We start from the raw sequence: 27,272 nt of genomic DNA, 5'->3' as shown, positions 1-27,272 counted from the left end.
GACGCTCATTTTCCAATCCCCTACACTGGGTGTATTTCACATTTGTGCTATTGCAAAGCTCTCTAAAGGTCTGCCTGGTCTGCCCAGTTCTGCACCCAACAGCCAAAGTCATCTTTAAGATGGGACTTGTCTAATTTCAGTCCTCTGCTCAACACACTTCTGTGGCTTCCTTTGTTACTCTGAGCAAAAATTAAATATTTATAATCAATGTCAAGATTGGAGAACTGTCTTAATGAAATTTTCTTTCCAAAATGGATAGTTCATCTCTAAACAACAACAACAAAAAAGATTCCAAAGCCCATGACAAGCCCACACTTCCATTCTCTGCCTTTGCTCTTCCTTTAGGCAAGGCAGCCAAGCAGAGCCTTCCCCTCCCCTGGAATGTAAGTCTGCTTTCCAGTTTCTCTTCCCATTTGTCCTTCAAGTCACCTTCATCATTGAAGCCTTCTCCAACTGCTCTACAGAAAATAGTAAATCTTTTTCCTCTCTGGGATTCTCTCTGCTCTTTCTGTATTTTCCCTCCATAGCACTTATGACCATCTGATTTATTGTTTCCTTTAGTTAGTTCCTTGTTTCTTTTTTCTCTTTTCTTTTTTTTGCCTCCCCTTTCATTCATATAAGAATGCAAGCTCAATGAGGACAGGAAATTTTATCTGTATTCAAGTCTAAGGTTAAATCATAAGAATCTGGATTACATGACATTTTTACATGGGTGACTCTGCCATACTCCCAGTACTAGCAATAGCTCCTGGCACATACAAAATCTCTATACTCCCTTTAATTCTTTTAGTAAAAACTTTGACATTAGCAGGTCAGATTTCTGAAGTCATCTCTGCAGGGATTTCCTATCCTATGTGGACAGGAAAATAGATGCATATGTATATAAATGTTAATAACCTTTTATGGATATACTGTCTCTAGCTTTTAATGATATGATATAGTATTTTCTTCATAGCCCTCATTAATAACCACCCAGCCTCAGAGCATCCTGTTACAATGGATTAGAAGAATCTGTCTGGATTCAAGACAAGGTTCTTAAACAAATCAGTGGTTTTACACAATTACCTGCCACAGAACGACTCACTTACCTTACTATCACATGCTACCCAGAGGAGTGAGCATTCTGCAGAAAATAATACTGAACTTGTAATGAATGACATTACACTTGTAAAATCTCTAGCTTATAATGAGCCTTTGAAAGTCATTACAGAAATGAACTCTTTCACAGGGTACCATTTTGTACTGGTGGATTTGACACAGTATATTTTGTTCACTTCAATATACTATGCAGCCACTCTGTTAAAAAATGCCAGAAATTCTAATGTTGAGAAACGGAAATACCATAATGCAATAAACTAAATGGTGAGATAAGATAAAACTACGCTAATAACTCTAGGACTGAACTGTAATCCTTACTGCTGCTCACAAGGTGTAGAAATCATCAACCCAAGCTATCCCTTCAGCTAACATTTCAAATTATTCATCGTTAATTTGCAGCGCTTCCTATGAAATGCTGAAGAAGGTTTTGTTCTCACATGTTGAGGGTGAGGAGACAGTTTAACATTTTTAAAACATATGTAATTCCCTCCCCCATTTTCATGATTTTTAGAAGCCCCTTAAGAATCACAAATCGGCAAGAACTGTCAGTCACATTCATCTAGGGTTTAATATAAAGCATTAGTGTTTTTATACCCACAACAAAACATGGACCTGCAGAAGTTTTCAAGCAATCCTCCAGCAGCTTCATGCGTGTCTTCTGGAGCTCAGGGCTGTCCCATTCATCTTCATCAACGCCCCAGTACAGATCTATGACCTGGGGACAAATGGATGAGGCAGCATTAATTCCCCTGCGGGAAAATTAAAGTCACCTGTGGGCTCTGCTCTTGCTCACAATGTCAAGCTAGGGTGACTTTCAACTTCTCTCTTTGCAGCACATTTTCCTTCAGAGAGGGAAAGTAATTTTTTCAAGATCCATCTAAAGTGACATTTTTTTAAATTCTATGATGGGCTGGGAAGGAACATGATAATTTCTTTTTAAAATTTTTATTTTATTTCTGATTATACAGTTCCCATGAGCTCAGAGAAAAGGAAATGTGAAATGTCAGATGCACTGGGGTGCAGGCTTTCATTGTATTGAAATGGTAACAGAATTAAAAAGAAGAATGCAGCTGGGATAAGGTTACCACAGTATCTGCGGCAATTAAATCACAGTGTAAAATATTACTGTTATGTTTTAATATGAGAAGGGGAAAATCACAATGGCATTAATATATACTGATCCCAAGTTAAGCATTTACATTGTTTTAAACAAACAAAAAAATCTCCCATAACCCTGTTAATATCATGCTTCCCCCTGGGGACAGATACTCTGGTTATGTCTGTTTTATCTGTGTGCAGCTTGGCTTTCATCCACATGTATCTGAAAAATGAGTGCTGGAAAACAATAAAAGGCACGCCCCGCTGAGGAGGGAGCCTAATAATGTTTTCTGTCTCCTGACTTCAAAGACTCCCAGGGAAAAGTCTGCAAGACTGTAAAAACTTTTACAAGCATGCTCTTTGAAAAGTACTACACTGAGCAGTAGGGGGTTTCATTCCTTTTACTCAATTGCTATCTGCATAAAGTAAATGTTTCCAATTGCAGCTTTGAAGATTTCTTTTTTCCTTCCATTTTTCCCCACAAGCAGGAACAACACTCTCCCCCACCTCTGCTGAAGTCTTCATGAGAGACAGGGAGATGGAAGCACAGAAGGTAGGTCTTCCTCTTCAGCTCAGGCAGACCCCTGGAACTTTCTGTGCTGCCTGTTTCTTGTTGATGGTCCCCACACAATGTGTATATACTAGATTTCGCTTACGTCAGAGTTTAGTTTTTGGAAGGCTGGTAGATCTATGACAGTTTCTGTATAATATAGTTCCATGACCCAGTCCATGACTTTTATTACATACAGACCTTTATGCACGGATTTGGGGGCTTTTCCTTTTAATGTACCTTGCAAGATTTAATCATACAATATTAAGCAAAGGGACATCTCAGATGATAACTTGAGCATCTCATCTGAGTGCCTCCAGCTGAGACTATTTAAAATTAAATAAAAATGAATGAAAATTTAGAAGTTCATTTCAAGTGCTCACTGGCTGCATGTGACTACTGGGCAGTGGAGATAAGCATAATACTTCACTATCATAGTAAATTCCATTGGGTATTTATTTAATTACCAAGTTTCAATAGAGCACAGAAATTATCTAGTAATGTAAAGTCAGAATGGGGACATAAAATAATCTAATTTGATGAATAATGGAAGTCCATGACTTGCAAGATGTCATGTTCCCAGCAAATCAAAAGGATAAAGAAATAACACTCAGCTGTGCATAGCAACACAGGCCTGTAATCCTAGGGACTTAGGAGGCTGAGGCAGGAAGATTGCAAGTTTGAGGTTAGCCTCAGCAGCCTAGAGAGACCCTGTCCCTAAATAAATAAATAGGCTGAGGATGTAGCTCAGAGGGAGAGCACTGCTGGGTTCAATCCCTAGTACCCCTGCCCCCAAAGAAATAACACTTATGTTGTGAATTTTTCTGAGTGCTTTAAATGCCATAGAGTAAATTAACCTCCTGCCAAGTTAGGACCTGTTTCTGATGTTTTAGAATAACAAGATGAACTTTTATACCTCACCATCCTTGGGAAGATGCCCAAAGAGCTGTGGCAAGTGCTGGGAACATGGTCTCCCCTTGGTGGGAACAGAATCCCCCTTGACATGTGGCTCTGGTCTCCTGTACTGAGAAGGAAATTCACAGTCTAGTGTGAACAATGTGTTCAGAGAAAAGCTGGGAAGAGAATGGATGGCTCGACTGGTTGGCCAGAGTCTGGGATTCACTGGGCTTGACCTGTTGGTGGGACCACTGGTCCAAGGCCAATGCCCAGGTGTGGTAAGATCTCAGGTATTCTCTGCCACTTCTTGGATTCATACTTGTGGCACAAAAGGAACTTTCCCTACCCTGTTTGGCTTGTCCATGGAAGATACCATATGGTAATCTGTCTGGGAAAACTACACAGCTGAGGCCAGGTGAATGGTAAAGAAACCTATGCTTGTTTCGAGGTAGGCATTGCAATCAAGCTTACTCATTTGCTGATTCCCTTTTGAGTGAATGGAGGACAGAGCACCACCCAATCTCTTAGTTCCAGACCCTCGTGGGGCTGCCACTAGGGATCACACTCCGCTCTGTATGATTCAGAAAAACCCCCTTCTTCCTGACATTTTATTTCCAGATCCTAGAAAACTGTTACTGAAATCATTAAGACAAGACATTTTTGGCCATCTGCCAATAAATTGTCAAACTAAATATATACAAAAACCACTGCTATATGAATGGTACCCCTTAGTTGTGCCATGCACAATCTAAAATCCATATAACCTTTTCTCTGTCTTTTTGGCTGACACTGGATATACAGTTATGTGTTGCATAGTAACATTTTGGTCAATGACCGACCACAGATATGATGGTCCCATAAGATTACATCACCTAGTGACATCATAGCCATCTTAGTTTGTGTGAGTACACTTTATGATTATGAAACGATGACAAAATTGCCAAATAACACATTTCTCAGAGGGTACCCTGTTGTTAAGCAGGGCATGATGGCTGAAGAAGATCTTATTTAAAACAAGTAAAGAGAAAATACATGGACAATATGAAGGTTAATATAAAAGAAGTTATAAACCGGCACTTGTTCCTCCCAGATTCTTTAAGAACAAATTGATACAAAGTAATAATTAGAACAGACCACTGGACTTATATACATATATTATATATGTGTGTATATATAAAACATGTATAACAGTAAGAGGCAAAAAAGGTACAAAAGAATAAGAGCTATTCAGGAGACATCTTTCTATAGCTTGTAAAACTGTTAAAAATTATAAATAGATTCAGATAAATTAAGATGCATGTGCCCTAAAATAATTATTAATGTAACTTGAATGCAGTGAGAAAAAAACATTAAAATGCTACACTACAGAATATTCACTTACTGCAAAGGCAGAGTACTAGAAGAGCAACAGAGGAACACAAGAAGCATGAGATAGAAAAAAGTAAAATGGCAGATGTAAATCCAAGTACAACAATATCAATTAAATGTGAAGGGATTAAACAATCCAAAGTCAAAGATTATCAATGAAGATAAAAACAAGATTTGACTTAATGCTGCCTAAAGACACTATTTTAAATTTAAATATATATGAAGGAAGATCAGTAGAACAGAAGAAAGGTAAGGAGGAGGGAAGTGCTGGGGAATGATACTGGCCAAATTATATTGTGCACATATGAATATGTAACAACAAATCCCAGCATATGTACAACTATAATGTGCCAATAAAAATGTGGAGAAAAATAAATTCATATATACAAATAGACAGACAATAAAAGGATAGGAAAACATACCTTGCAAACAGCAACCACAAGAAAAACACATCATGCAAACAGTAACCAGAAGAAAGTTTGACTGGCTCTATGAAGATCAGACATATAAAGCATAAAATATAATTAGAAATAAAAGGGATAGTGCATGATGATAAAAGGTTCAATTCATCAGGAAGATGTGTCAAGCAGGAGTGAATATGTAAGGGCAGAGTCCCCAAAGACATGGCGAAAGGTCAGAAATGGAGAGAGGAACAGATGACTCAGCTATGATAGTTGGAGACCTGAACTTCTCATATTCACTAAGGAAAGAACAACCGGGAAGACAGAAAACTAGAAGACTTGACCAATACTCAACACCAACTACAGCAAACGTATCTACAATAATCTACTCAGCAGCAGCTGAACGTTTTTTTCTAGAGTACACACAAAACATTCTCCAGGATGGTACATACATTCATTTAAAACAACTTAATAAAGTCAAATGGATTTAAATAATACACACAGTATCTTCTCTGAATACAAGGAATGATTAGAAATTAGTGACACAAAGAAATTTGGGAAATTCACCAATTTTTGGAAACTGATATATTTGTGAATAGTAACAGGTCAAGGAAGAGATCATAAGGGAAATAAAATAATACTTAGATGGATAAAAATGAAGATGCAACAGACCAAAACTTATGGGATACAACTAAAGCAGTACAGAAAAGAAATTTTATAGCTATAAATAATTATATTAAAAAAAGATCTCCAATTACCAAACATAATAATTTAAGAAACTAGGAAAATAAGAGGAAGTGAGAGTTAACTAAGTTAGCAGAAGCAAGGAAGTAAGAGATTATGATACAAATTAGTGAAACAGGAAAACAAAATCAACAAAACAAAAAAAACTTTGATTCTTTGAAAGGATCAACAAAATGGATAAGCAATAGCAATAAATAAAGAAGGCTCAAATTACTATAGTCAGGAGTGAAAGAAAGGTTAATTATTACTGACCTTACAGGAATAATATTTATTAAAGAATATACTAGAAACAACTCACTGTATGCCAATGAATTAGTAAATTAGACGAAATGGGCAAATTCCTAAAGACACAAATTAGCAAAACTGACTTAAGAAATAATAGACAATGTGAAGACATCTTTAAAAAGAGATTGAATAGCAATTAAAAATTAAATACTGCACAAAAAGAAACTCCTAGGTCCAGATGGATGCACTTACAAGTTCTACCAAACATTTAAAGAATAATTAATACCAATTTTTCACAAACTTGTGCAAAAATAGAAGCAGAGGACACACTTCCCTGCTTATTCTGAGACTGGTATGATTTTGCTACAAAAACCAGACAAAAACTTTCCCAAAAAGATTGCTTCAATATTTCTTCTGAATATAAAACAAACCTCTTCAACGAATACTAGAAAACCTAATCTAACAGCATATTGGCATATAAAAATGATTATACAACACTACCAAGTAGGATTTATCTGTGATACTACATTAGTTAAATATCAAAAAGTCAACCAATTGAAATTTGTTATGTTAATAGGACAGAACAAAACCCACATGATCATCTCAATTGACACAGAAAAATCATTTGACAAAATTCAACACTCTTCCTTTCATCATAAAAGCACTCACGCAATTAGGAGTAGAAACAAACTTCTTCACTCCGGATAAAAGGCATTTATGAAAACTCAACAGCTATCATCATACTAAATGGAGAAAGACGGAAAAATTTCCCCTTAAGATTAGAAATAAGAAAAAAATGCCCACCCTGACCCTTTGTATTCAACACTCTGCTGGATATTCTAGTCAGGACAATAAGGCAAGAAATAAATACAGACAACAAGGTCAGCTGATAACGTGAGTGTTAATTACAGCATTATTCCTAATGATCAAAGAAGTAGAAACAACTCAAATTTCTATCAAGTGATCAGTGGATGAATAAATATGAGATGTCTATACAATGGAATAAACTATTCAGCAATAGCAACATGTCTTTCTACTTTAGTAACTTTGTTTTAAAAAAAAATTCTGTTTCCAGCTTTGTTCCATTAAACTCTTCTGTCTCGTAAGTCTTTATGGGCAGAAAATGATGAAAAAAGATAAAATCAAGCAACTCCTGAAGACAGGGAAGAAATAAATAAATGAAATATTCACCTCATGTAATATAAAACACCACTTTGGACAAACATACGCCATATATCTGCATGGTCAATAAGCAGTAAAAACCACTTGGAATCTAAAGTGCTCAATAAGACAAGATTTATTACATACTTAAAAAAAAATAAGTTTAGCTTTTAGCCTAATGTCCAGGCCCTGCAGATGCTGGAATCTAATTTACTATTTATTGGAATACTAACTTGTTGTCAGCACATTTTATGTGCCTTTACTTATTTCATCATTTTAAGTATAAAAGCTCAGGAAAGTAATTTGATTTTATCTTTTTTACTTAAAACCATCTCACTTGTTTTAAAAATTCTCAGGGAAGCTAATTTATCATGCTTATTATGATGTGTTGAATGGATCTGAAAGCTAAAACCCAGCAAATAAATCCCTAACAAATCTTATACCTTGCAATAAGATGCAAACGTTTAAATACTAAGATTACATAACAATAAAGCAACTTTTAAGAAACAAATATTAACTAAGTTTTATCCCCTAACCCCCAAACACAGGACCATCAATTCTGAATTCATATCGGCCTTACACTGTCATTGCTTGGAAAAGAACCTTTGAATATAAATATTTTCCAAAATGTTTTCTAATTTTCCATACTATAGGACACTATCTGAATGCAAAACAGAAGTGTAGCTACCCAGTTTTTTTTTTTAGAATAATCCCTTAGTAATCCCATAATAACTTAGGCTGTCCTAAGTTATTATGATGGGCAGTGATCACTCATTCCATCAACTCCACCATTGCTCAAGACATTTCCTCCATAAGAATAATCTTGTTTTGAGCTGGGATGGTAGCTCAGTGGAAGAGTGCTTGCTTAGCATTTGTGAGACACTGGGTTCGATTCTCAGCACCACAAATAAATAAAACAAAATAAAAGTTCATCAACAACTAAAGAATATTTTTAAAAAAATCTTGTTTCATACTTCAAAACAGCTTGTCACTTTATAGTTGAAGTTAGTTTGGATTAATAGTGGCATTTCTCCAGATTTCACGTCTATAAAACATGGCTTTTAAAATATCACTTTAAAAAGAAATAAAATCCATTCTCAAAAGGATCAACATCTGCCACCATTAAAAATATTCAGAAGAACATGGAGCAGGTTCAGAAACTTTTGAATAGCAACAATATTACTGTCCTAAGGATACAGCTTCTGAAGGTCAAAGTGTGATGATGACAGCACTGGTTGGAATTTGTTTCAATCTCTGTGTTCCATTTCCAGAATGTTCTTCTTGCAGAAGAAAGTAAGCAGAGAAGATCTTAGAACTCAGACTAGTTTTATGGGCCACTGTACCAAAGATGAGTTAGGGTTTATATCTGTGAATGCTCTCTGGATAGAATGACTTGCCCAAGTGCACTGGTCAGGACAACCTGCAGGTCCACATCATCAATGGCTACAATTTCATCAGAACTATTACAAATACTGACTTTATGTCACCTGCAATTTTTTTCTTGGTCATAAGATACTTAACTAAGAGATATATGGGAACACAACTAAAAGAGGCAATTCTGGGAAAAGCAGGTCCTAAATCAAGCCCCACTGACCACTCCTGATCCCAGGGTTAAAAGCGGTCATCAGAAAACATGAGGTCACATGACAGTTCCTTTAAAGATTCACGAAGACAACTTGTATTAGGGTTCTCTAGAGGAACAGATCCACAGGAAGTATAATTACAAAAGGGGGACTTATTAGGTTGGCTTATGTGACCAGAAGGTGATAGTTGACAATGGCTGTCTACAGGCTAAACAGCTGGAAGAACCAGTAGTTGCACAGTCCAAGAGGCTGAAGCCCCAGAACAGGATGGATCAACGTTCCTACCCTAGTCAGAGACCAAAGGCTTCCAGATAATCCAGAAGGAAGCTAGAATCCGATATCTTCACCATCATAGCAGCAGCAATCAAGAACCCGTTCAAGATGAATGGAGCTTGCATCTGCTGCTGCTACTTTGCTCTTCCAACTGTTATTCCATCCAAGCCATCATCCTATTGGTCAGCCCTGCCCATGCTTAGGGAGGGGTCTCCATTTCAGTAGGATATCCCACATGCCAATCATTCCCAGACAATTGACATACCCATACACCTCTTAATTCTTGGCATCTCTGAATCCAATCAAGTTGACAATCAAATCAACCATTTCACAATTCAAGGCTCAGACCTGACAGCTGTGCTTGAGAGTTAACCTCTAGACAGCCCTAAAAATTTTGTGTGGTAAAGCAGAACTCAACTGGGGACTAAGGCAAAACCTCTGACTATCAGGGATTGATGCACATGGAGACAATTTTAGGAGCTTCTGGAGGCAGAGAAAGAGTGGCAATATGGCAGCTGGTGAGCACCTGCACTGAGCATAAGCTGGCAAAGCTCACTGCATAAAGGAACTTCAACCAGGTTGCAAGTGGGCACCCGGCACCCCTCAGTGGTAGGACATCTGACCACCAAGAGCGACTGAGGGAAAACCCAGTTAGCTCTGTTCCTGCTTATCACTGCTTTCCACAACCACATTTGAGTGTACATGTATCCTGTACTTCAATGGCAGCTCCCTAAATTATCTTCTTGCTTGCATTCTTGCTCCCTTTAACCCATTAACCACACTTGAGGCAGAAGGTTCTTTCAAAAAATGCAAATCTGACCGCTTTAGCAAAGATTTCCTTTTACTCAGCCATATGCTTATTTACACCTTAAACTTATGAAGTATAAAGAAGTATTATCCCTGTTTTATAGATGAAAAACGAAGGCGCAGAAAAGTTAACCGACTTTCCCATAGTCACATAGGTAGGAATTGAGATGGGATTTAAATTTGGGCTTTAACACCATTTTATACCATGTTTAAGATTCTTCTCACTTTGAAGATAGTGTCTAGAATCCATGGCCTGACTTATGAGCTCCTCCATGATCTGGTCCTTGTCCAACTCTCCAACTTTATGTCATATCACATTCTCCTTCTCTGTTCATACTCTGGCTGCGTGTGTGTGTGTGTGTGTGTGTGTGTGTATGATGTATTCACATACGTATATACATCTAAAAGTATATAAACATATTTACATGTATACATGTTCATACATATACACACATTTACATGTCCACATACATCCACATCTACAATTTTACCAATGTGCAAGTGTCAGAGGTTGTCTGGTACAGGTATTAAGAACATGGACATGGGAGCCAAACTCCCTCAGTACAAATCCTGACTACTCTTACTTGTAGCAGATCTTCAACAGTTATTTATATTTGTATTTCTAAGTTTCCCCACCTAATAGAATGGGAAAATGGAATCTATCCTCTAGACTCATAGCAACGATTAAACAAATTAAGGTTTACATAGCACTCAGAAGTGGTGCTTGGCAGATAGTTTTCAAATTTTCCTCTGAAAATGTGTTCCCCCCTGCCTGGAACAATTTTTCTAACTAGTCATCTCTTCCTCTACATGAATCCAGGATTCGGCTTAGACCTAGGCTTCCTTCCTTCCTGAGGACTCTAGTTGCATACAGTCTATCACCATCCCCATATGCACACACAGAACACCCTGCATTTCCTCTGCAGCAGGCATCGCCCTGGTCACTGGTGCTCCTGACCGTGTTCTCTATGAGACTGTCCGCTCCAAGAGGCAGGGCTATTTCTAGCGCTGAGGTATCCGCTGCACTCATAACTCTGCCTGGTGCACAGCAGAATTCCATCAATATCTGGGAATAAATGAATGAAGCTCAGGGGATCAAACCCCTTAATCTGTCCCTGGAGACCTGGGGTAGACTCCACTGAAGAGATAATATACATGCTGGTCTTGAAGGACATCTACATAGGAGACTCTTCTTCAGAGAGGGTAGGGCAGCCTTTTGCATATATAGAATAGTCTTGCAAAGGCAGTAATGTGACATGGCCTGTTAGGAACAGGTGGTAAAGGCCACAAGATCATAAACTTGGGGAGCTGAAAGGTAGAAGGAAATTATTTTGTAGATGAGGAAACTTGGGTAAGTTAGTTTTTTCAAGGGTCTGTATGTATCTAATTATTAACAAAACAACCTCTCAAATAGTGCTCTTTTTATTCTCTGAAGACTTGTCAAAAGGTGCCTTCTCCCTCTGCTAAAATAGAAATAAATAAAAATGAGGATGGAAAAAAAATAGCTACTGTATGACCAGAATTTGAGAAAGGTTTTGTGATGACTGTATTCAACTGGGACACTCAAATGTCACCTGCAAATGGGGGCTACTTCCCATTCTGTTTATTGAAGGACTAATCCTTTTGGGTGATTTCCACTGCTGGAGGTAATCAGACAGCCACAATTTAGCAGAAAAGAATGCTTAGCCAAGTATAGCTCATCCAGTAAATTCTGAAGCCTCCTCAAATGGCGCTACTTTATCTTCAGGAAAAAAAATTAGGAAATTTGTGTATAAGTACAAATCAAAGGAAGAACAACAGGACCACCCTGGGAAGTCAGGCCAAAGAATTCCAAAAGAGCCACTCCAGGCTGCAGAAACTGAGCTGAGGTTTACAATTAAACTGGAACAATGAAGCCAACTGGGACAATGAAGGTCAATTATGACATAATACCTTCCTTTTGTCTTTTATCTCTAACTTCCTTCCGCTTCTATAAACTGGCTCACTCACATGGATGGGAGATGGATGATGTAACATGTTTATATTACTTTCAGAGAATATCAATTTGATAAGGTCTGTCCAGGCTTTTGATGGACAGCAGAGAAATGTAAAGTGACTAAACAGATTGGAGTCCTGGCCTTAGCCGAAATGATGTGTGATTCAATGAAGAGATGTGCACTTCCCTGTAGAAAGCAGCATCCATTTGATTAGCAGAAAATGGGAAAGGGGTGATTAGTTGACAATGTGCAGAGAAGACCAAGGGCATCACAACAAATCTTGCCAATTACAAATCCAGTGATGTCATCCATAGGGAGAAATGCATTTTGAGACTGAGCAGGCAGAGAGTTGGGAGAAAAAAAAATAGGGACAAAAAGGAGACTGGGCTGGAGGGAACAGGAGGGCTGTGGCGAGATGGCAAATAGTGCAAGAAAGGTAGCAGGTGGCACAGATGGACCATCAGTGTGGATGAGGATGGCCCAACTGAATAATTAATAGTAACGTCAAGCTAACACAAAACTCACAGAATCTAACTACTTTAATGTGCATAGAGAACGTAATTTCTTTATTTTGTCTGAAGTTAGTTTTAGTTTCTGGCCCATGTTTCCATCCTTTGCCAAAGAGGAGAAAGTGAACTTTTAGTTCTACTTTGTTTAAACCTTAGTTCAAAATGGTGTTTTTTATGGAGTTTATTTGAGAGCTCATTCTTTTTTATTTATTTATTTTTTTTTTTTTAAATTTTTTTTTTTTAATTTTTTTTATTGGTTGTTCAAAACATTATAAAGCTCTTGACATATCATATTTCATACATTAGATTCAAGTTGGTTATGAACTCCCAATTTTACCCCAAATACAGATTGCAGAATCACATCGGTTACACATCCACATTTTTACATAATGCCCTATTAGTAACTGTTGTATTCTGCTACCTTTCCTATCCTCTACTACCCCCCTCCCTCCCCTCCCATCTTCTTGAGAGCTCATTCTGTCTTGGACCAAGGCACCAAGTCTCTCTAAAGTCATGGCTTCTCCCTCTCCTGGGATGACATTTGGGTTACCTCATATCACGGGGAGAGAAATAAGAGTTCTTAGGCACAGAAGAACAGAATGCCTAGCCAAGTATAGCTCATCCAGAGCCCACTGATTGCCTGCCAGTCACGGCTGGAGTTGGGGCAGATAAAACCCAAGTGCTGGCTTTCCTTCTCAGCTTGCTCAGAGCCTGGTGTTCTGTAGCTGATGCATCCCAGACTTCTCCGTTCTAGATGAAGAGCTCCAGACTTTTGCCCATGTGCCATCCCACTGTAACCCCAGCCTTTTGTGTGGTCATGTCTCTGCCATGGGTTCTGGCGGAGACTCTCAACTCAGGATATGTGACACATAGTAACTGAAGGCAGCCTGGGATAGTTTAGCCTTAGGGTCTCCAGTGCCATGACGTGACCAGCCCCAGGGGGAACAGGAGTGGGGGCTTCCTACGCATACGGCAGAGGAAAGCTGTGCTAAGAGTTGCCCATCTACTGGCTTACTTTTGCCTACTAATGTACGTCTCCTCTTCTGAAGCAAAGCTCAGAGAAAGGAAATGAGGAAGCAAACCTGAACTTTGCCTTCATTTTTTCCTCCTCCTTTCATTTTTTTTTTTAAATGTCTAGTCCTGCCTTGTGAACAAACTGCACCTTTTCTGTACATTTAGATCTCCAGGGACAGAGGCCTACAGAATAGGCTGATGTGCCAAAAGAGTGATGAAAATAGTTGAGGGATCTTCTCTTAAGCTAACATCCTGATTCTGATTCTATGGTTGGACTGTATCCCCTGCACTTCACGTGTTGGAAACTTAATCTTCAACTAGACAATTGGGAGGTGGGGTCTCTTGGGAGGTGTCAGTTCACAAGGGCTCTTCTCTCACGAATGGATTAATGCTGCTCTGAAAAGGGGCAGAAAGCAGGAGTTTCTTTTATCCTTCCATGTTCTACCATGTGAAGATAGAGTAATCCTCCTGTCCAGAGAATCAGTGTTCAGGTGCCATGTTGGAGACAGAGACTGGACCCTCACCAGGCACCACCTCTGGGGGCACCTTGACCATGGACTTTACAGCCTCTAGAACCATGATACAACAAAAATTCTGTTCATTCATAGATTACTCAGTCTCAGGTATTCTGCCATGGAAGTACCATGGTGTATTTTGGTCTGAACTTCTGGTTTAGTTTTGCTAAATAATCCCTTCTTAAAAAGAAGACAATAAATATTTCCTGGATCTTCTTCCCATTCACATGCCTTCTTTACCACATGCTAAACAACCTTCACACAGACCTTAGAATGACCAGAATAAAGATCTTTTATTATACCCAAGAAAGCCAAAGATAAACGTTCATGATAGCTAGGCACAACAACTTGGGAAACTGAGGCAGGAGGTTGCAAATTTGAGGCCAGCCTTGGCATCTTAGTGAGATCCTGTCTCAAAAACAAACAAACAAAATAAATAAAAATAAACAGACTGAGGATGTAGCTCAATGGCAGAGCACCTCTGGGTTCAATCCCTAGTTCTCAAAAAAAGAAAAAAAATGTGCATTAATAATTTCATATTGTACTAAGTTCTGGATGAGGAGAAAGAATTAAAAGGGTAAAAGAGAAGGAAATTGATATTGGCTAAATTCCATCCACTTGACAAGGTACTTTTAAAAAAATCTCTTACAACCTTCTTGGAAAATAATCACTAACCCATTCATTTACAGAGGAGTCAACTGTGTATGAAAGAGATCAAACAATGTGCTCAGAATCATAGGATTGTAATCTGCAGATTCAGGATTTGAACACCAGAATATATAACAGAAAAATTCATGCTGTTTCCCCTATATGCTTCAATGGATGTAAGAGGCTGCACTGTATTGAATCTAAAATAGCTTCAGTGCTGGAGCTGCTCCAGTATTATACATATCACTAAAAAAGAAATGTGCTGTCAAATACACAATGCCACACCACTTATTTGTAAGATGAGTTCCAAATTCAGAGATGTTTAAAAAAATGTGAAAAGCCATGCATCTGAGAATCAATTAATTCTGGGAAGTACCATGACAGATAGGATTGTTTAAAGCAGCGCTGTATGGCCTGACCAGAGCAAAACCATGGCAAGGGCAGGGAGAGATCAGAAAAAGGTCCCCTTAGCCATTCAGCTATTAAGAAGTGGAAGATTGAGCAAAGCCAGAAACTTGTGAAATGCAAAGAAAATTTGCATTTACTTCTAAGAAATTTGCAGATGAATCAATGGGGACAGCAACAGATTGGACCCAGGTTGTAAAGGGTGGAAGAAGGAATTATGAGCCAAGAGTTGAAAGTCTTGAAGGCTGGGAATAGTGGCAGTTGGGAAACTAGGAAAATGGGAAGAGGAATGAGTTCTGTTTTGAACACATTAACATTCAAAACGTGCAGTTATCCTTATGCAACTATGAAGGGAAGAGAGGAGATGCTGATGCAGGGATGTCACCGTAAAGACTTCTGCTTAAGAAGATCAGTGCTCGAATTGTGGCTCGTGGGAGGGGGGAGATGAGCAAGAGGACAGGGCTGGACCTGTGATGCCAAAGGAAACATGGACAGATGGGACATCAGTGAAGAAGACAGGACCAACCCCAGACAGAAGAAGTCCAGTGGCACCTTCACCCAGGATGAGCATCCACCCCTTCTGGTGCCTCCAGCAGTCATTACGATGCCATCCTGAGACAGAAAGCAGGATTTTCCTGTGGCAGGTGTGAAGGTTTCACTCTCACACTTCTCTATGCACCTGGGAAGCCAGCAGGCTCCATAGAGTGAAGGGGAAGGGCTGCAGCTAACACATGGGAGGATTTCTCCCTGGAAGACCACACTATTACACTTAATTGCAAAGGCATACAAGAAAATCACTTTTGAAAGCTATGTTTAGCAAAAGTGCAAAAGGAAACAAATGGCACCTATTAAGACAAGGACTGTTAATTTAACATTTAGAAATAAGAGCGGTGAGAGTTATCAGCATGAGCCTCTCCTGATTTCAGATCATTTCAGTAATCAATACAGCAGGCAGATGATTGCCGACTGTTTTAGTCTTTTTTGCCTCATACATGACAGCCACTCAGTCATGATTCCACAGAATTTTTGAAAACTGTATTATTTTAGGTCCTGCATCCTATTAATGTAATGTTCAAAAGTAATCAAAAAGTTACTATTTTGATAAGTGAAATAACTATTTTCTTAATCATGTTCTGAGCTTTTTCTTTTTTAACATGTAAAAGTGAATTTTATTCCAATTACATCTCTTCTAGTTACTGTCTCTTTTGCATTCTTTTGGGTACCTGTCACTGGGAAGTCAGGCTTTGAGATGGCCTTTGAAGGACAGGGATAAGGGTGGCTGGTGGTGAAAGGGTATGTCTGATAGGAGGGGAAAATTGAAATGTGTACAGAGAATAAGATCTCAGAGTCCAAAACGAGCCATGGGCCAGCTGTGTTCCAAGGCTGAGAATGGCCTGACTGCTAATGTTAGGAGGAATAGCAGAAAAGCAGGAGAAATAGCTAGGCTCACATTAAAACCCTGGAGGCTATGGACGCCATTCAACACCTAAAGGAACCCACAATATGACCTTTCAAGAGGATGCTCTGGTGGTGGTGTATAGAAAGACTCAAGTAGGGTGCTGGTGGTGGGTGGTTCTGCTAAGCACATTTTTCTAAAACCCTACTCAACATGGAACTCTGTTCTAGGCCCTGGGGACTTAAAAACAAAAGAGTTCCTTCCTCCTGGCCTGGTGGGGGTAAGCAGGAAGAGACCTGTTAAGGTGCTGTATCTTCATTCACTACTTGCAGCCCTGCAGGTTAGAGCAGGGTCTGAGCAGCAGGAATGGAGAGGAGATTTGAAAGCAAGAACAGGTGGTATCTGGGGAAGAATCATCAGCCTTTTATCTATTGGGTCCCACACCACATGCTTTCGCCCCAGTCTGCTTTTATTTTTCTCAATTCATTCCCCTTGTTCTTATTTTTCTATCCTCTTTGTAGCCAAAGGCACTTAGTGAACACCAGCAAATTAAATGCCACACTTAAACGCTGTGCCTTTTTCTGAATCCACGGGCGTTCATCACTTTGAGGGGGCTTGGTGTTCTTTCCACTGTTGTTTTCCTCTCTGAGTAGTCACTCTGTAGGTCACACGCAGAATTAATTGAAGTTCACATAATCAGACTGGCGCATTTTCATTAAACATCTGAGTTTAAATGAAAGAAACAAAGGCAATGCCACAGAATGGCCCGCTAAACAGGCACGTAGATCAAAGGCACATGGGCTGGCTTAACATCCTACTGCATGTTTATCAATCTAATCTAAGAAAGCTTTTGTTAAATGGCTTATGATGTACCAGCTGCTTAAGTGACCACTGGGATGAGCTGAATAAGACACACGTGCAGTCCTTAAAGACAGGTGAGGAAGCGCCCACCAAGTGACATCTCATTCTCTCCATTGCTCATGTTAGAGCCTGCCATGACCACTTCTTGTTCCACCATTCCTCCCTGTTCAAAGCGCCTAAGCAAGCCTCTGAAAGTCTTATCATGTTGCTCTTTTCCTCTCATTCAATGAAATTCCATGTCCTTAATCTTGGCCCATAAGGTCCCTTATGATCCAACTTTGATGTCAACTGTAATTCTTTCCCTCACTCCACTCCTTTTTGGCTTCTTTACTTTTCTTAGGATGTTCTAAACCCACTCCTCAGATCCTTTTCCTTGTTCCTTACATCTGGAATTCTCCTTTCCTTGACATCTACATGATTTGCTGTCACCTTCTGCAGATTTCTGCTCAAATTCTTTTTGGACCACCTGGCATTCCCTAAACCCCCTTACCCCTGCTTTGTTTTTCATCAAAGCATTTATGGGATAAGCTGCACTTATTACTGCTGGAATTTATCCATTTATTATCTGTATCCCTCAACAACACTGAAAACTTTACAGAAGAGGGCCTCTGGGGTTTGCTTCTGTAGTCCCAGAGCTTAGAATGCTGACCGCCATGTGGTCAGTGCTCAACACACATTTTAAAAATATACTGAATGATTGGTAGTTATGCACAGAATTTTAGAGGAACAATAAGAAGGGCATATGTCACATCCTGGGATTAGAGAAAGTTTTCTTAAGGAAATGATTCTTGGACTGAGTCCTCTTTTTGTGTGTTCATTCCTCATTCACTAATAAAGTCTTACAGACTTTTCCTAGGTACCAGGTACTATTCTAGAGACATGAATGTAGCTTCCAGGAAGGTAGACAAGCCCCTGTTCTTGTGGGAGAAAGAAAATAAGCAAGCCAATCCATCAGCAAACAAGAAAGATATCTGAGACTGACACATGCTATGCAAAGAACTGAAAATACTGCATCATAGGGGCTGGGGATGTGGCTCAAGTGGTAGCGCACTCGCCTGGCATGCGTGCGGCCCGGGTTCGATCCTCAGCACCACATACAAACAAAGATGTTGTGTCCGCCGAGAACTGAAAAATAAATATTAAAAACACACTCTCTCTTTAAAAAAAATACTGCATCATAAAATATCTATGTTGTGACTTCAGACTGTATCATCAGAGAAGTATCTCTAGGAAATGACATTTCAGTGGAGACCCGAGGGACAATTAGAAAGCAGGCCTATGAGGATGAAGAGCTAAGTATTCCTGACATGGATCATGGCTGAAGGAAAGAGCCAAAGCAGCACAAGAGGCGGCAGAGCAGTGGGCCAGGAAGAGAGGAGAGCAACTTGAGATCAGGTCGGAGAATGCAGGAGGTGACATAGGGGAGGTGCCAGATGGAAAGCACTGCAGGTGGAGGGACTAAACCCCCAAATATGAGCAAACAGAGGCAGGTACCAAATAGACTGGTGTGTCTAAGTGACTTGAAAATGGATTTCTTCTGGGTGCAGGGCACAAGCAAAGATGGAATCTGGGATACTGTGAGGTGAACTGGCTTCTCAGGAAGCTTCTGGCACATATTTTATTGCAGCTGAGGAGAGAGAACAATCTCGCTGGAAAATATAGCTTCTGGGAAAAGCTCCATAAATAACCTACTATAAAAGTCTAGAGTAAGAAGTACAGTCTTAGAAGGTTCAGATGTTATGTATTTGAGCTCCTGCCGAGCTTACAACTGGTAAGCAAATGCAACCTTGCAAGGTTTACTTATTCTAAACACCATCTCGGACCTGTAAGGAGTGACAATCCCTAGTATAAATACTGAGCTGAAGGATGGGCCAATTAACTTACTCTGGGGTCCTAGTCCATGTCTTCTTTCCAGGATCTCAGTACACCTGTCTAGAATGATTCTTGCCCTCAATTTATTCTACAGGCTTTGCCTTCTGCAATTTCCCTCTGGCTCTCTTGTATTCTCCTGTGCCCACCGCTAATTTGGAAATTATACTCTTTTTCCCCCTCAGCAAATCCTCGTCAATACTGTGTTCTATGCAGGCCAGTCAACAACCTCCTCTATTTACTAACAAGAAGGATGCAAAACAAACTCAAAGATGGGATTAATATGCTTGGACACATTTCTTTTTCTATAGCAACAGAGTCCCGAAGGAGTGTCCAAGTCGTCGGGAATCCTGACAGATTGGAAGTTTTGTAACAATTGGGACCCTGTTATCAGTAGAACCAGATTCCTCAGAGAAGGCAGTCCTGAATTCATGACAAGGAATTTAATTTAGGCTCACAATTTATCAAGTAAATGGTGACTTATGAGTAACTATTCACTATGTGTGTCATAGGGCCTGCTGCTGACACTGTGCTCTGAGACTGAGGCCATTTAGAGACAATTACTTTATACATCATATTAGAACACATCATGAGGTATACCAAGATAAAATATTTATCTAAGAGGCAACAAATGAAGGGTGACATTTTCATCCATTAACAATGGTACATTTTCCATTCTTGTACCATAAACCCTATTACATATGCATCACTTGGCAATGTCGATGTGCAGTTGAGGTAGTAACAGAGACTTAAGATTTCCATTGTAAGTGCAAATGGTGGCCAGCTGAAAAATTCTGAATAGATACTATTATCTTCTTCAGGAGCCATTTACTTTTTCAAGTTTTGAATGTCCAAGATGCATTCAATGTTTTCAAGTACCGTTTTTTTTTTTTTTTTTTTTTTTTTGGTGCAAAATCTACGGTGTATAAAAACCATATGAACTTTAGCAATGACATGGGAAGTTACTGTCAGGCTGATACACACATACACACATAAAAGCTGTTTTAGTCAGCTTTTCTTTGCTGTGATCAAAATATCTGTCATGAACAACTCAGAAGAGGGGCAATTTATTCTAGCTCATAGTTCCAGAGGTTTAGTTCATGGTGGGCCAACTCCACTGCTTTGGGCCCAAGGAGAGGCAGCACATCACGGTGCTGCTTCATTCATGGTGGCCAGGAAGCAGAGGCAAGGGAGAAGGGGCCACTGGTAAGATGAACTCTTTCATTGCATGCCCCAGTGACCCACCTCCTTCGGCCACACCCACCTGCCTTCAGGTGCCACCCAGTCCATTCAAACTACAATGGACTTAAAGGTTACAACTCTCATTAATCATTTTGCCTCTGAATGTTCCTACATTAACACAGGAGCTTTTGGGGAATACCTCATATTCAAACCTTAATACCCCCCCCACCCCCAACACACACACACTTTTGGGTAAATGGTAAAGCCCTGAAATACTCAGAAAAAAAGAATATTCTACAATGTGAATTAAAAACTGGAAGGCAGATAGAAGGCAAGAGCTGGCCAGGTTGCTGAAAAAGAAATACTTTCAAAAAGTTGGCCCTGCCTTTAGATGCAGAACATCCCTGAAGACCACAGCTTAAAATTTAAGGGCAGGTGCTCAGTGACCTATCTTTTTGATAGTAGAGACTGTTAAAAAGCAAATGAATACGATTAAAAAACAAAAAGATGGCCAGTACCAGGCAGGGTCCAAGAATCACAGCACAAAATTATAAAACATTAAAAATAACTTTTATTTCCATTTTCCAATATTTCTTTTATACCCATCCTTATAGAAATGAACATTTTCAGGGCTTACAACTTGTATTTTACCACACTCGAATTCTAAAAAGAAACAAACCACTACTTATTCAGCTGATATAATTAAAAATGAAATTAGCATTAGAGTTACCTGAAATTCCAGTCCATAGTTTTCTCTGCAGAATTCTCTCAGTTTAGGATATACATTTTCTCTCAGTGCCTGTCTTTCTGCTCCCGTGTCTACAGTAGAAAATCAAACATATACAAGTGAGGTATGCCCACATATTTCTAAAAAATAATAAAAACTTAAATATTAACGTTAATATATGAAATTGGGGTGATAAGTTTTGAAGTGGTGGGATATTGGGCTGCTGGGATAATTCCCCAGATATCCACCCAGTAGGCATGTATAAGTAGCACACAGGATGGATGAGAGCCCCACTGGTCCATTTTCTGTGCAGGGTTGAGAACTGAGTTGATTCTTTATGCCCACATTGGTGTTTACATCAAACTTTTAAATAGTCATGACCACCCTGTCTTTGGGGGAAGTAGGTGACATTATAGATTCCCCTGTTTTAGCTCAATGACATGTAAAAATTTCAACTCACACACGCATTGATTTAGTTATTGATGTACCAAAAAAATCCACACCATATATTTTCCTGTAGAGATTAGAAATAATGCAACATTTACAAATTTGACACAGTATCCAGGCAATCAGCATAATAATTTATGAGAGACCAATAGTGGAAGCAAACATGAAAAACTAGCAGATCCCACCCTCTGTAGATTCAACAGGGCAAGGGTTTAACAGGAACATCTCACATTTTAGATTTAGGGACTTTGTTATATTAAGAATGTTTTTTTTTTTTTTAATGTGCCACATCATGCAAGAGAGCTGACATAAAATGTTTTTATCCTGTTATTACAAAATATGAGACAAAGAACCTGAAACCAGAATTAGAGAACAAACCCACACACATATAATGTTGAAATTTTGCACAGGAAGGAATTCCCAAGCCTCCTGTGCTGAATGCCATGATTCTCTTGCATCCATGGTGACACTCTAGGAGTATTACAGCCAAAGAGGGGTGTCCTTGCCCCATGAACTCCAATGAACCATTGGAAACAGTTTTTTTTTCCTTTCAAAAATTAAGTTAATGTGTTATCTCATGAAAAGTATCCTTTGCTAAATGTACCTTAATCCCAGCTGAAATGATGGAACATCTGCAGGGCACATTCACAATGCAGATAAGAACTCAAAAGAATTTCCTTTTTATTCTCAAGCACATCTGCCCATGAAATATTTAACCATATGCTGTGCTGACCCACTCTATTTTCCTACTATTCTTAAGCCTATTTTGAGAAGAAACAAAGAACCACGTTCAAGAGTCTGAAATGTAGCTACAGCCCAGCAGAGTGGCAGGCACCAGAGTTTAAATGAAAATCAGTCAGAGGAAGAGAGAGTTTCAGATTTTGCTGACACCTAAACAAACTGGGTCTTTCCATACAGTAGATCCCACGTGGTCCTGAGCCCAAAGGGCAAACAGAAAACCAGGCTGAACAGGGACCTGTGGTGTTGCGGCATTGCCAGACACAGCACATTAGGTTTTCATATCATTTACATAATCTTGGGATCAGATACCTATCCTCTCTTGCCCCATTTAAAAAGCTGAAAACAGTAACTTTATATTAAAGCTGGTAATAGACAATCTCTCTAAAAGGTCTTGACAGATTTTTTAAAACCCAAATAACTACAACAACAAAAGTCATTTAAAAAACAAATACTATTATATATGGAAGTTGGGAATATATTCAACAGGTCTGAGTGTTCTGAAATTCTAAAGTTAGTATTTGATACATGAAATAATTATGGAATGATAGAAGGAACAGAAATTTCTTGTTTCTTAAAAAAATCTAATTATAATTCTTATTACTGTGTACTGAGGCCTGGATGTGCAAAAGTGAGGAGGAAAAGACAGAAATATAGTACTCAATCTCTAATATTTACTAATAGTGAATAGTCTTACTATAATCTGGTAGTGTGCTAAGCAAGCCTATGTGTTTTTTTTTTCTTGGTCATTTCTGATGACAACCATATGAAACAGGTGAAATTTTTATTCTGTTCTTTTGATTGAAGAGACTAAGGACAAAGGGATTAAGAAACTGGCCAGGTTGTATGGCCACTAGTTTCGACAACTCAGATTGGAAGCCATGCACTGCTCTGCTTTACCCCAGAGACAGGCAACTACAAAAAGAATCAACCTTTGAAAGCAATGAATACGATAGCTATAAAAAATGGCTAAGGGTTGTAGAAATTCTAATGTGTCCAATAAATAAATTCGAGGTATCCTTGATGGATTCTTCTTTCTCTGTTATAAAGCCCTACCATAGCCAATCCATCAAGATCTTCTGCTATACCTCTAAACAAATCCTGAAATGATCCAGCTCTTCCCTCTGCTGCTGGATGCAAGCCATATCCCCCTCTCAACTGGACTGGATCTCTGTCTCATATTTGTTTTCTTCAATCCATTCCACACAGAGCAGCCAGAAGGACCTTTTCAACATGTAAATCTGATCACATCATGACCGTCTTTCAAACCCTCCAACAGCTTTGCATGAAACTTGGACGGAAATCCACACACTCTTTCTGTTAAAGCTTTCACATTCCCCAGGTTCATCTCCTACTACTTCCCTGTTCATGCCACACCAGCAGGGCTGGCCTACAGCAGCTTCCCGATTACAGTCCCACTAATGGGCCTTTGCTCTTGCTGTATCTTCCTCCCACAACCCTGAGTCCTGGATCTGCTTGAGGCATCTCTGGACACTGGAGTGTCCCCTTCAGTTCACCTTTTCAGAGAGGTCTTCTCCAAGCACCCCAGCCACAGCAGCCTCTGAACCACTGTCTACTACCTTCTTTTAAATTTTGCACACGACTCATCACTACAATTGCTGTTTGTTTACTATCTCCCCTAGAAAAATGTGAGCTCAATGGGAGTTGGAATCCTCTGCCTCATTGGCTGGTGCCTCCCCAGGGATTAGAGTCATGCTCAATGAGAGTGAATGAAAAGCCCACACATGCACGGTGACAAACCACACCCTGGCCTTACTACCCACCCGACAATAACCTCCCGGAGCACAGAGGCCTCCTAAGATACAATTCGTCATTGGGAACATATAAAAACAAGACTGAGATTCTGGAATATAAATGATGGGGTTTAGATATTTAGTGTCATAAGGTAAACGAAGAGAGTGAAATATGAATTTCCGATTTCCATATTTCTAGCAGAATATGAGTATTTTCTTATCAAGCTATTTTGAACCTTGCTAAATATGTGAAGAAAGTACCCAGACCATAGCTGGTACACATTCTGGTGCTCTTATTTTATGAGAATGACTCATATTTCCCTATATTTGTATTAATATGTGATGATTGGTTCTGGAAATGGAAAAGTAATTAAGATAGAATGGATTAATTGTGATGGATGACAGATAAGCTGGCTTAATCAAATAAAAACCCCCCTGATTCATACCGACGGCAAATCCTGACGGCTGGCAATTAAAAACACTTGAATGTCAGAGACAGGAAAAATTAACTTGCAGAATCTCACACATAAAAAGGGACCTCTTCAAGTATAGATCAGATGAGGTGCGTCACCATGTATTTTTTATACATAGTCAGTACATCTGTTTGAATCTGCTCTGCTCCTTAGTGCTTTGAAAAGGTGCATTAACACTTTGGCTGTGCTATTAGGTTTCTGAGCAGTTGCTTTCTAAATGATTCTTTGGTGATCTCAGAGTAAGTGAAAGTCTGTATGCAGTGTCTGAACTACCCACAGGAAGTACATTAGTTGGGGAGAATTATTAATCAAAACCAAGATCCTTGAAACATCTTGCTATAACTTCAGAAGGGTTTAGATTAATTCTGAATGCTTATTAAACATAAAAGAGTGTTGAATGACTATGTTGGAAAGCAACCTCACCCAGCTCCTGCCTTGCTCAATAGCTGGCCACAGACATTAGATTAAGTCATTTTTCTGACTGTTGGCAGCTCAGAAAATGTGTTTAGGATCCATGACACATACTCTGCTAAGATTGTCACATTAGCCCAGTGTCCCAGGTTTCCACGTATTTGCTCTTGCTTAGATATTTTCTCTCATAGCTTCTTAGCCAGTGATCTTATGGACAGTATATCTGGCTTTTTGTGGTTCTTACTTGGATCAACTCCTTGTTTGTACATTTCCCAAACTATGTCTCCTCTCTATGGCCCTCTGAAAAATTCTCTAAACCCAACCAGCCACACTCACCCTTCCACATTCAAATCTTGTCAATTTTATGTCATAAACATCTTTTTTTCCCCAATGTTTTCACACCCCATCTTCTCTCAACCCCAATTCTATTTGTCTAACCTGTTATCTGTCCCTCACTCACCACAGGCCAATGAACCATAGAGATACAAGAGAGAAATTCCATGACAAAACAAAAGCAAAAATGAATCTGATCAATAGAAACCTTGGCTAGCCTTTGGTGGGCCAGAGGACAAAGGCCAGAATGCTCAGCAGCTGTCAATACTGACAACCACAGTTGTCTGCTTCTTTTCTATTCTTCCAGGGTTTCTTCCCATTTCTACCTAACAAACATTAAAAATTTAAATCAAATATTTTGACACTAGAAAAGTCATGAATTGGACTAATTCAGTGATGACTGTGAAAATGTTGCATTCTTTCATTTTATCGCCACAAGCTTATTATGAGACAAATATGACTTGCCTATTTTGCAGAAGAGGAGACAGAGCTTATAAGTCACTCACTCAAGGCCACACAGCTAAGCTCCACCTTTGGCTGTTCACCATATATCTTCCCAGAGTCTGAGTTTTCAGATGTCACTTGGCTGGAGCCTTGTCCTCACATAAAACACTTTTTATGCTCAGAAGCTCCTGTCAATTGCACCCCTATGTGTGACTCCTACTCTTCTGAGTCCCAGTCATGCTCCAGGAACTCCTGCTAGGAACAGGCAAGCCCCGTCTTGGCCACCCCACAGCACTCTGCTCGCTCCTGTGTGACATCTCATGCTGGGATCTCCTGTAGTTTACTGTAGTTATTATTTTTAGTTTGTCTCCCTCATTGGGCTGTGAGTTCATGGAAGATAGAGATTTTCTCATCCATCTTTACATCTTTACAGAAATCAATGATTCCCAGAACATAATTCACATAAGTGAATGGGCGAGTAGAAGCTATTATAGTCAAAACATTAACTAAACTGACTAGAAGACTAATTTGTCTTCAAAAATTAATATGAATAAAAATCCAATATAATTTTCAAGTATATTGACTATGCCGACAGCTTGAATGGTCCTGTGTGAATCTAAGGAGATGTTACGAAATACACAATGGAGTAAGGCACTGTGAGGAGTGGATTCTCCCCTCAAGGCACAATAATCAAACATGACATTATCAAAATAAGGATTTTAAAGCTCTGGAATCAACTAAAGTCATAAAAACCGAGAAAGCATTATTCTTGAAATAATTTGTCCCCAGCCCCCTCCCTCCTCTCCCTGTTTCCCAGCCGCTGTGAGGTAAGCAGCTTTCCCCTCCCAATGTGTTCTGTCATGATGTTCTGCCTCACTTCAGGCTCAAAGTAACAGCCAGCCGACCATGCACTGAAACCTCTGAAACCAGGAATCCAAATAAATCTTCTCTCCATGGTTTTTCTCAGGTGTTTGATTCAGTGACGAAAATCTGACTAACATACTACGTTTAAAAAGGGAGAATGAACAGATCCCAAGATACCTATGAAACAACATCAACCATACTGATCTATAAAGAGCCCCAGAAGGAAAGGCGGAATATGAGGGGCAATTTTTTTGAAGAAATAATTGCTAAAACTTCCCTCATTTAAAAGAATATATTAGACTATACATCTAAGAAGTTCAAAGAACTCAAGCAGGATAAATACGAAGAGATTTACACCTTAATGAGATACAGTCAGACTATGGAAACAAAGGTAAAGGAAAAGTCTGAACAGTAAGAGAAAAGTGAATTGTTTCCTACAGGAGAAGAATACAATTAATGGCTACCACCTCATCAGAAGGAATGGTGGTCAAAAGGCAATGG

General features: G+C 39.3%; 1 long non-coding RNA gene across 1 annotated transcript; it reads right to left on the bottom strand.

Moving 5' to 3' along the window:
- Positions 1 to 1,641: 1,641 nt before the first annotated feature.
- Positions 1,642 to 21,448, bottom strand: LOC124081281 (uncharacterized). Its single transcript, XR_006848007.2, has 2 exons — positions 21,311 to 21,448; positions 1,642 to 1,813 (listed from the first exon to the last, which is right to left on the bottom strand). It is a non-coding gene; the product is annotated as an uncharacterized LOC124081281 (long non-coding RNA).
- Between the last annotated feature and the right edge of the window lie 5,824 nt (positions 21,449 to 27,272).

Source organism: Marmota monax, unplaced genomic scaffold (assembly GCF_021218885.2).
Source record: "Marmota monax isolate L192 unplaced genomic scaffold, Marmota_monax_Labrador192_F-V1.1 WCK01_AAM20220418_F8-fsc01470, whole genome shotgun sequence".
NCBI lineage: Eukaryota > Metazoa > Chordata > Mammalia > Rodentia > Sciuridae > Marmota > Marmota monax.
This window is presented reverse-complemented; position numbering and strand designations above follow the sequence as displayed.